At 35.9% G+C, this 12218-nt stretch overlaps 1 long non-coding RNA gene across 2 annotated transcripts in view; it reads right to left on the reverse strand.

Moving 5' to 3' along the window:
• The window catches only part of LOC106035228 (uncharacterized), a 33480-nt gene that overhangs the window by 16679 nt on the left and 4583 nt on the right, over positions 1–12218 (reverse strand). The window contains exon 3 of one of the 2 annotated variants that reach the window (XR_007160106.2): positions 11957–12109. This is a non-coding gene — a long non-coding RNA (uncharacterized lncRNA). Of the gene's footprint in view, positions 1–8627; positions 12110–12218 lie in introns of those variants that run through there. The other variant, XR_001206644.3, reaches the window with a different exon arrangement.

Genomic DNA, 12218 nt, shown 5'->3' on the forward strand with positions numbered 1-12218 from the left:
AATTAGAAATACCAGACAAACTCCTCTAATTAGAAATATCAGACAAACATTCTCAGTTTTTATACAACAGTTTATACCTTGAATTGACATAGCATCATGTGTCCTTGATTCACAGATACCTAACAATAAACAGACCATTAAAATAGAATAATCAGGTGCTTATTTGTGCTTTTATTGATTCGCTTTGTCACTGACACTAATTAGATGAAGGCTTGGCTCTAACATCTTTGCTCTGCAATGTCAAAATAGCTAACAAATCCAAAGAAATAAGTGGAAGACGGCACAGATCCATCACCATTTACAAAATGTACACCTGTCTTTCCCCCAAAGTTTGCACTATTGTACATTTAAGCTAGGAAAACGGAATATTTCCTACACAGTTGTGAGAAATTCAGATACCTGTTTAAGTCCCTTTTTTTTTTTTTTAACTTTCCACCATAGTGGAGAACTCTTTCCTTTCTTGGGAACATTCTTTGTTCTGAAGTAGAATATAAAATTCATAGTCTTTTTTATGACTAATATCACCTGATGAAAAGGTACTTAAGAAAAAAGGAGTATAGTTAAGTCATAGAATTGTGTGGAAATAAGCACATCAAAAGCTATCTTTCCTTTAGCTCATCTTCTGAGGTATTTGTTTTGTTGAATCTGTACCAGAGAAGAGGAATCAGTTGTCTCATAGGTTATTGATGATGGCCAATAACACCAATTACATATCACACTCCAAAGGACTAAAATATTGCAATATTAATCAAATTGTTAGGTGCAAGTATTTTTGAGTGTAATATGTGTAAGTATTCTGTATCTGACACACAAATGAAGTGGATTTTAAAGTTGAAGAATATTTTTTCGGTACTTCTGAAAACAATATCATGGTTTGCTTTAGGAAACCCAGGAAGAGGACTTAGTATACCAGCCATTATGACTTAGATCAAAGTCTCATTTAGTTGAAAATCCTCTCTTTCATACTGGCTAGTGATACTAGTGAGATGCATATCAGCAGAACAAGCTTGTTCTTTCCTGGGGTACTATCCTTCAACAGCTTGCAGCCTGAGAGCTACCTGAGCCAGAGATTGAGTCTTTGCATACCAAAATTCTTGAATTTTGAAAGGAAATCTTTTCTTTATCAAAGGTTTTCTTTGAAAAGAAATTTGGGCATGAAATCAAGGAAGAAAACTCAGTGTACATTTACTAATCCTCCAGTCCTCTAAACTCACTACGAGGACTGTGAGACACACTGGAGAAGACATCCCCACGGCAGTATAGACAGTACATTCAAAGCTGCAATCAGGATGCTATTTAAGAAAAGGTGGGCTCTTTTTCTAGTTACATTTTAAAAGAAATCATTTATCACATCTACTACCAAGAGAACACCTAAGAAAGAACAAGAGTGAAAAACACCTAAAACCAGCCATATTTGTTTCTACAGCCACATTGCTCCAGCCAAGTGCTATATTTTCTTTTCTTTTGGGATTGAGTCCTTAGCTATAACTTAAACAGAAATGCATATATATTCTAACAAAGATGATGTTTCTAAAGGAAGGTAGCATTTTTAATCCATGAAGACACTATTTCACTTGGAAATTGGAAAGAAAGCCCGTATGTTAATTTTTGAAACTACTCATCAAGTATGAACCAAGTTTACAAACCAAGCTTACAAATAGTTTAATTCCCTATAATTCCTACAGTGTCTTTCAACATACTGTTATCTACCAGAAATTCACTGTTCAATCATTTTGATTAAATGCAGTCACATTAAAAAATAAGGATCTCAATACAGAGGTTGTATAAGTCATCTCAATTCATCCCTTGGATGACTTAAGATCATTGAAAGGATAAAACTAGGATATTTACACAAGAATGAATGTCCCCTTACTCATTCCAGGAACAGAGATACACATGCTGATGTTCAGTTATTTCTTTCATTATTTTCTAATGCTTCACTACATTCTTCATTTCTTCAGGAAAAAAATGAAATTGGTAAGCCAGTCAAAAACTCAAACCCCAAAAATATTTGAAGGAAGTATCCTTGACTATATGTTCTTTAATTTAAGTGAATCTTTTTATCATCGCTTTCTGAAAGCACTCAATTGTTCAGAATTCACTAGGTATACTTTTGGCTTGATTGCTTGAGTATTTGCTGAAAGTAAATTTTAAACTGAACATCTGATTATCAAGTTTGTAGTTTGCCTTCATGCTGGGTTGGTTAGTTACTGTGAGTCACATGATATGTGGATTTTGATTGCCTGGCATACATTGCTAACACCTATTATAATCAAACACAGTTGGAAATTTAAACTGGATTGCTTAAGTTAGTCAAATACATTTGTTACTGCACAGAAGATAGAGCACAAACTGATTGTAATATTCATAATTCACAATTAAAATAACACACCAAGACTTATTTGCTAAAGGAATTACTGAATAATGAATAAATTTGAGAAATGAATCTCTCAAAGAGAGAAAGGTGAAATTCATCAAATTATTTGTTCTGAATTACTTTTAATTTTCAATATTAAAACTTTGTGATAATGATATAGGCCAATCAAATAACAGGGAAAGAATTGGCTATATACTATGCAGATAATATTCTGAATACTCTAAAGTGCAAGAGCAGAAGGCAGAGATTGACAGCAGAACTACAGAAAATCATAAACATTCCTTGCCTCGAGCTACAATGTAGATGTTTTAGTAATTATCTACCCCGTAGAGTTACTTTTTAGTGGGGGATGGGGGGCATTTTCTAGTCTTGTATACTTTCCAGAATTTTTTATTTGATGTGTAATTGGTTAGAAATATATGCATTATGCAATTTTACTTGATGTGCTGTTATGAGTGTGTAAATATTCCTTTCCCAGAATTGCCTCTTGTGGAACATAGATTGAAAGCATGGTAAATACAGTTATTAACTATTTGTTGTAGTACAGTACGTATGTAGTTCATACTGTGCAAAAACATTTATTCCTCTGAAATAAAAGTATGAAATGGAGAATCAATTATGAATTGCAACATCCTTTCTCCCAGTCAGGCAGAGTAATCTAAATTAGACTAATTCTCTCCACTACCTAATAGTTACTCACAAATCATTACTGATCTAAGAAACATTACATCTGCTATTGTTGTCTTCAGCAGAACTAACTAAATTTTTATGTTGCAACATCTTTTGAACAAATGTCAACTTGGTCAGTATCCATGCAATCCGGTGGCTCTGCCTTTCAAGCTTACAGCTAAGGCTAGAAGGAATATATATATATATATATATATATACATTTCAGAGTCTGAATTGGACCAATTTTTAGCTGTCAATTTGATGGTCAATCAAAAACATAATGCTTTAAAGTAACTCATGCCCATTCAACTTTATACCAAGGCTACACAGATGACAACTTCCTTATCAATAAAAATGATGTACAGTATCCTGTGGAGTTATTCAGTCAACAGTTCCCAGAGATCATCTTTGCTATAGAGTATGGAAGATCTGGGAATCCTTTTCTAGGATGTTAGGTTTTATGGAGCAGCACCAGCACGTTTGCAAATACTTGATATGAAAATGGTATTCCTTCAAACACGTCAGGGAGCATTTTCAGCACAATGCACTGAGATTTAGCTGCTTCATTCTCATTAATGTTAATAGGAGTTGCATGGCTACATCCCAGTGGACTTGACTAAAATGTTGCTCCTTCCAGTTCACATCTGCATACCACATACCTATTGAATGCAGTCTGACTACTGGACTAGTTCACAGAAGATGCAATAACAGGAGCTTGCACTGAATTGAGGTAGAGATCTCATGAAATTAAACTTTAAAAAAGTCATTGAGAAAAATATGCCAAGAATAATGCAATGTAACAGAGAAGTTACAATAAAGGCTGATAGTTGTACATTAAATATAAGTCATAATTTGAGGAAGTAATTAAAAACAGTGTCTTAACCACTGTGTATAGCAGCAGCCTAAGGCTAGGCGGACTTGCTCTCTATTCCCAGCTCTGTGTGACTTTGGATAACTCATTTCATTTTTCACTGCCCTGGTTTCCACCATTGTGAAATGGGAATAATGAAATTCTCCCCTTTTGCTATATTGCTTATCACAGAATTCTATAAAAATATATATATTATTTATATTTATATTATATATATATTATTTATTCCTGATTTAACTGAATTTTAAGACTCACTGATGTGGTAACTTATGAGAAAAAAATTGAAACATTTAATGTTATACGTACAGAATCACAGAAACTGGACCTCTGTCAAGCCAAATGCAAACACAGTGGACACAGAGTCAGATTTAAAAAGCTAGTCCTAGTCAGCCTACAAAATACATGCCTTTAGCATGATATCAATTTTAATTTTTAACACAAAATAATGTGTCTTCAAGAGTTGCAAATATTCCTTAATCAAGCTGCTTAATTCCTTAATTAAGCTACTTAAAGAGCTTAACTTGATGAAAACAATCTAGAAAAAAATATATGTAATACAGAATTTAAAGGAAGCAGCAAGTATTTATTGCTCCTGGTCTCAAACATATCAATTACAAATTGAAATTTTAGTTAGTTTGGCAATGTTATATCAAGAATGAGTGTAAATGATGTTTAGAGGACTACCTCTACTGTCTGTTTGTTATGTCATATCATGAAACCATTTTGGAAAGTACAGCTGTTATTACATGATACCTATTGTTTTGATTAAGAAACTACTGATGTTTCTGTTGGAATCTCAGACTTTATCCTGTTGTCTCTAATAAGTCCCAAACACCATGCACAGTCTGATTCCTGACTATTAATTAATTAATTTTTCAGCTTTCTTTATTTCAGAGAAACTAGGTATTTAGACAGCAACTGAGCATTGAATTTACAGTCTCACAGCAATGCCTTAGGCAGTAAGCACTGACCAATAAAATATAATTCCATCAAACAAACAGAAAAACAAACAAATAAAACATTCATGATTAATCCAATCAATAAGTCTGGAAAATCCTTTGTCATCCCTTCCCCCATGTTCTTAGAATGCATGGGAAATTTTACTTAGTCTATCTTATATTGATTTTGAAATAGTTATAGCATACCACAAACACATGAGCATCACCAAATGCATTGGAACATGATGAGGAAAAAAATACACATTTTAATACTGTTGCTGTAAGAAATAGTTGAGCTTGAACATCTACACAGTGAACAAACAGTAGGAATCAGGTATTCTTCTGATCAATTATGAGAACAGAATACTGTTCAAGAACATTTATGTAATGCTATAAAACTACTACAAAAAACTTGATGGTTTAAACAGAACTTTGACCTCTCAGCTTTCTTTATTCTTCCTCAATTAAGCTACTTAGACTTGTAACTTGATTTGCATAGATTCTGAACTGCTTTTGAACTTGTGCTGGTAGTCATTGCTGTTACTCAAATGAGACAACTACACCCAAATTACTCACAGCAAGCAACATATTTGGCAAACATTATGTTTTTTTCTCAAAAATTGGATAGATTCAGCAGTGTAATTTTGTATGTGGCATGGTGTTGATTCTTAGAGGAGCAGGACTACAGTTTAGATTTATGATACAGAATGAACATCAAAGTATACAGACATTGTGACACAACTAACAGAGAGCTAGACATGACAAAGCTAGCTTGAGAAAATGTAAACCTTAAGCATCTGAACACAGTTGCGGAATCCATGACCACACGTCAAGTGCTTGGGGTCTGTATGTAATGTACAAGTCAAGTTATATGGTCAGACAGGAATGTGGAATGCATATGCATAAGAAATGACAGACCTTGAAAAGGTGACATCTTTACAGTAGTCTGCCCATCAGAACCACCTTAATACAGTCACTTGCTAGAATAAATTTTACACTTTGCTTGAAGGTATATTTGAGCCTCTTTCCATCTTACCAGCCCCAAAAACAATGACGCTTATTTGATTTCAAAAACTGAGATACAAAATTGCATATCACTTAACCATGTACTTACACTTTTATGCCTAAACTCTTAACAAATTAAAAGTTTTCCACATCTCTGTTGTAACAAAGTCACTGTTTCATTTAACTCCAGCCAAACAAGATATACAATGAATTCTCTAAAAGACAGATAAAAAGGGGATCAAAATACCTCTTCTATTTTCATTTGAATGAAAAATATGAACACAAGATCTATAAGGAACATGTTGGAAAATAACAAAATTTTGGCTGAATCTGTACTTATGGTGCTCTGATATCTGTATAGCATTTCCCCATCTCAGTATCCACCCAGTTTAAAGATCTGATTACATTTTGAAGCAATGTCTTCATTTAAGGTCAAGAAAAACCTTGAACACATTAATCAAAATGAATACTTATTGTCATATCTCATTTCTGACATTTAAAAGAAAGTCTTCATGCAAATGAGATATGTGACTGAATTACTAGAAAAGGCTATCAAATACTGAACACAGAAACACAATGAACCCCACTATATTGACTGAAGTTCTTCATGTGCCTCCTCTAAAGTGCAAATTAGACTTAGATTTGTGAACTTTGAAGTTTAGGAACCCTTGCATGTATGTTCCTTAATGCATACTGATGTGTATACTAAATCAAAATTAAAAGTATCCCCTTAAACTTAGTTTTCTGCTGTTGTGTTTCCTATGCTTGTAGGCTTGGAACTGAAGATCTGTAAGTTGAACAAAGATGTCTAATAACCATTAAGACTGTCTTTCAAAAGCAAAAATATTTATTATCATTTATTTCATGAATTTATTTGTAATATTTGACTTTGCTACTTCTGAGCTGATTTTATTTAAAAGTAACATTTTCTTTAATTCACTGGCCATTTATTTCTATAATTGAAATAAATATCTTATCAAATCTGGAAGCTACCTTTCACATTTCAGGAATTAATACATACTGAAAATGTAAAGGCATTTTTAGTGTCCAACAAAGGGTTGCCACTAAGAAGGCCAATGGTTATGGGTGACCCGTTCGGTGATAAATTGGAGCTGATTGATATGGCGGTGCACTAAGGGTTAAGAAGAAGGTTACTCCGAGGCATAGAGTGGTAACCAGGCTAGAATAAGAGGAAGTGGGAACCAATAAGAAGAAGTTGCTAGGCTTGGATGGGCCTATAGAGGGCTACGCGTGATCAAAAGGAATGCACCAATCCGAAGTCTGTAACTACACACGCTAGCCACATGCAGTGCGTGTAGCTGGCTCATAAGCTATATAATATCTGGCATCGGAACAATAAAGGGTCTCCATTTCTCGACTATCTTGGAGTCCGTGTCTTCGTTCCCTTCAAATGGTGACCCCGACGTGATAAGGGGTAGAGCAATGCTGCACGAGCGTCCGGAGGGAACCCAGCCGAACAAATCAAGCTCGCAGCCAGACTGCAGCTTCAGTCCCGGGACATCGCCTGAAGGACAGGTGAGCGGCTGGGCATTCACAATGGGAGCCAATATCTCAGCAGAAGAAGAGGCAATAGTAAAATTATTAACGCAATTATTAATAAAAAGGGGTGTAAAATATGATCCATTTAAGATAAAGCTACTATCAAAGTGTTTGCAAAAACAAGGGGTCCCCTCAACGGTCTCAGCTGTGTTCGATGTAAAGACTTGGGAACAAGTGGGGTAGAAAGTGTGGGAGGCAGCATCAAGTGGAGATACGAACGCTGCTGGGCTGCGGGCCCTCACCTTGCTCCTCCCCACTGCCGGATGGCAGCGCCACGGCAGCGGGCAGGGTCCAGCACCAGCGGCAGTCCCCAGAGCAAGGCAGGAACTCACTGGAGAGGAAGAGCCCCGGCTTGCCAGGCTGCAGAGCTAAGTTAAGACCACCTTCATCAAGCCCTTCCAGTATTATTCGCCGGACTTCCTCGTTGGACACACTTGCTGCTCCCTACCTTGCTGGACAGTGGCCTCGTGATAATCATGGACAAGCTGTTCCATGTATGAGAGACAAAACCACTCAGACTGAAAGTGCCTGGGCTGAAGAATATTTAGAAAAGAAGAGAAGCTCACAGAAACGTTCAGCATCGTGGGGCAATCAAATGGTTTTGCAAGATGTCTTGTATGAAAATGTGTATTTTATAACAAAGACTTTTTTGGTGTAGCAGATAGTATTTAAAAGACACTTTTCTGGTGACACTTCTCTCCCCCCTTTCCCCCCACACACTTTTTTTAGTAGGGAAGTTTCTTTTTACTTGGCTGTTTTACAGCTACTGGGACCAAAGGATTGCTGAAGTATTTCAGCAGTCTCAAATTATGTGACCTTGCTGAACAGCCTCAGCCCTAAACAAAATAAGACAAATTATCTGGCATTGGAACAATAAAGGGTCTCCATTTCTCGACTATCTTGGAGTCCGTGTCTTCATTCCCTTCAAATGGTATCCTAGGCTACATTAGGAGTGTTGTCAGAAGGTCAAGGAGCATGATCCTTCACCTCTCCTTAGCACTGGTGAGGCCACACCTAGAGTGCTTGGTCTAGTTCTGGGTTCCCTAGTACGAAAGAGACATGGACATACTTGAGAGAATCCAATGAAGGGCCACAAATATGATTAAGGACCTGGAGCATCTCTCAGCTCAGGAGAGGCTGAGAAAGCTGGGACTGTTCAGACTGGAGAAGAGAAGGCTCAAGGGGATCTTACTAATGTATATAAATACCTGAAGTGAGGACAAAAAGAAGATGGAGACGGGCTCTTTTCAGTGGTTCCCAGCAACAGGACAAGAGATAATGGGAACAACCTGAAGCACAGGAGGTTCCATCCAAACATATGGAAACAGGCTTTTTTTATTGTGACAGTGACTGAGCACTAGCACAGGTTTCCCAGAGAGGTGGTGGCGTCTCCCTCCTCCTCCTTGGAGATATTCAAAAGCCATCTAGACATAGTTCTGTGCAACCTGCTCTAGCTGTCCCTGTTTGAGGGGAGCTGGACCAGATGCCTTTCAGAGGTCCCTTCCAACCCCAACCTCTCTCATTTACTGCGAGGGTGGTGACGCGCTGGAACAGGTTGCCCAGAATAGCTGTGGATCTCTGGAAGTGTTCGAGGCCAGGTTGGACAGGGATTTGAGCACCCTGGTCTAGTGGAAGGTGTCCCTGCCCATGGCATGGGGGGTTGGAATTAGATGATCCTTAGGGTCCCTTCCAACCCGAACCGTTCTATGATTCTGTGTCATTCTGTAATTCCAATTTTCCTTGGTTTTACACCAGAGCAAATATGAGTAGAAGCAATTCAAAACTACTATCTAAAGGAAGTACAGGTACAATATGTAAGGTTTGAGATTTGTTTGGTGAATTTACTGTCCGAGTCACATACAGACTTGGTTTCAGATCCTTGCTATAAGCCAGAAGTAGAAGAATCTAACCCACCATTTTCCAAGTTCCAGGTGAATTCTTTAAGTACCGGACTTTGAGTAAAAAGGCAGCGTTGATATTGCATTAGTTGTTTGGTAAGAGAAGACTGGCCAAGTTTCTGCTGTTAGAAGTTTACAAACTCTTGAATCTTCAGGATGATTATTATTAATGATAATATTCCAGTATCTCCCTTTCTGTCATCTAATCAGGCAGAGTGCTGAAAACCTCCTGCTGAATGTTCTTGCTTCCCACAGGTGCCAGTGGTAGCTGATAGCATGCAGCAATTCCCAGACATACTCAGTAGCAGAAATACTTTGCAGGTTTGGCATCCAAGCCAATTTCAGATAGAACATTAGAAAACCAAAGAGTTATATATTCATATTTAGGTACCTTCTGGAAGAGTTTCATAAATCAAAGAACCTTAATGCTCCTAATTGCTCAGGCCACTATACTCAAGGATCTAGCTTTCTTTGGTGCATAGGCACTTCTCTCTGGTGCTACATATGGATCAAAGAACTACACTGGAAGAACTACATCTTAAGGAAGATAATTGGTTCAACTAAGAACTAATAACCAAGTTCAAGTTTTCTTCTACTGTTAACTCTAATTAATGAGATTTTTTTTTTCACTTTTTCTGATGATTCTATTAACAGGTAATAATGAAAGCTACTCTTTTCCTTAATTAAAATATGTTTTAATATTCTTTAATTTCAGTTTTTGTTAACTATGGTCATATTATCAGTAGTAAATTAATTAAAACTTGGTGTTAGTATTTCATCTTATTTACAAACATTAGAAAATATACAACAAAACTGGTGTCAATTACTTAAGAACATTTACTATGAATGTGTTTTTTTTTTTTCTTGAGGAACCACAGCTTTGAAATAGAAGACTTTCACTCCTTCAGGAATACAAATAATTATTTCTTATCAGTACAGTCATGACACTTGGAATTAGAGATAGCACACAAAGAGAAGCTGGCAAAAGTTGTGAGGCTTTAGGGTTAACAGAGGGCTCTCACTTAAAGGCTAACTCTTCCTTCCATATACACTCACAAATATTCTACACAATTGGAGATCTTGAATGTGTATATGCTGGGTTTTCAGCTTAAGCATATTTAGTAGTTGCTGCTGTACCAAAAGAATTTGCTTCTGTTAAGATTTACAAAGAGGACTCTGCTGCCTATTACAAAACCTATTTTACCAGTAAACACTTGAATAGTAACACAAAATAAATTATTATGACTACCATGAGAGGCAGTTAACAAAGACCTTTTTGGAAAAGAATTGACTTTCCACTTCAGCAATATGAAAGTCATCAGACACAGAACTCCGGTATCATTACTAATTAATTTTTCTAGTAAAGCAAGCAAAAACTTTTTTTAGTATATCTGAAGACCACTAAAGCAATCTAATTTTTTACCAGTTTTACTCTGATCTGCTTGTCCATAAACTTATAATACATTTATTTTTTTCTATACATTCATTAAAATACATCTAGCAATTTCCAGATGTGATCTTTTTTTTTTCCTGTTCTTTTTTTTTTTCTGTTCTTTTTTTTTTTTTCTTGTTCTTGTGAGCCAAAAGTCTTTTGCAACAGATAACGACATTGCAGAGATGATGGAAGAAGCTAATCTAGAAAACAGAATCACTGGCAGAGACAGACTGAGACTTTAAAACCATGCTACACAGATGGCTGAACATTGCACAAGCGTAGTCACATTCTCACCAACTCTGCAAAGTGATAAACGTGTTCATCATATAAAGATGCTATAAATCTGGGCCAATATCCTTATTTCACACAATATCTAGAGTTTCATAAAATCTTGGCTTTAATATCTTTAGTATTTGAAGCATTCCATTACTAGCACCCTTTTCCTGTTGACTGCTAAAACCTCACATATCCTTAGTCAACATGATTTACAAACAATTAAAAAAAATTGTTGTAGATCATGTTTCACAGAAAATACTACCTATCTACAAAATTGCACATCACAATGTTTCTTATAATAAAGACAGAAAACTCATATGGTTTTACAGAGAATAACTCTGGTCTTGTAGGTTACACATGCTTTCATTTTTGTATACAAGTGGTAATACTAAGATACACTGGCACTAATAAGAAATACTAATAGCCTTCAAAGTAGAAGGAGAAATGTAAAATTTGGTTATACCAAACATAAAAAAAAAAAATTGTTTGATATTAAATAACTAAAAACTGTAATATAACTGTGAGGAGAATAGCAATAATATCAGATGTAATTACATTGTATTTTCTATGCACAGAGCTATCTGTGGGAATGACATGTTGGGATATTTTATAGTTCCAACTATTAAAGATAGACATTGACTCCATACATATGTAAACAGCAGTTTCCTATAAACAATGGAGGAATCAAAGTTTTATATACTAGATCCATATAAGAAGGATGAAGTAAATGGCTTGCCAAAGCTACATTCACACAGTTTTTCTTGTCTTGAGAAATGACTGTTTAAAAAAAATCAGAAGTACATTTGAAGTCAACAGTTAATCCGGGAAAGCAAGGTATAAGAGAAAAAGCATCATCTTTCACCTGCTTTTTCTCATATTTCTATTTCTTTCTGCAAAAGAGAACCATACTTTATCTAAGCAACATACCTGATATAGCTACAATTTTACATCAGTGATGAACAACCTTGTTGCTTCAGGAATCAAATAGACTTTTCTTAATTGCAGCAAGGGACATGTGATATTCACCTCAAACAAATTCGAAGATAATCAGGGGAACTTAGAAATGATTCAACTGTTTCACTGCAAATACAAAGAATACACACTATTGTCTTGAAGAGTGGTTTTTTTTTCAGTACTAAGTAGCAGCTGCCCTTCATGATTTAAAAAATAAAAATGACAGCCTTTATTA

Source organism: Anser cygnoides, chromosome 4 (assembly GCF_040182565.1).
Source record: "Anser cygnoides isolate HZ-2024a breed goose chromosome 4, Taihu_goose_T2T_genome, whole genome shotgun sequence".
NCBI lineage: Eukaryota > Metazoa > Chordata > Aves > Anseriformes > Anatidae > Anser > Anser cygnoides.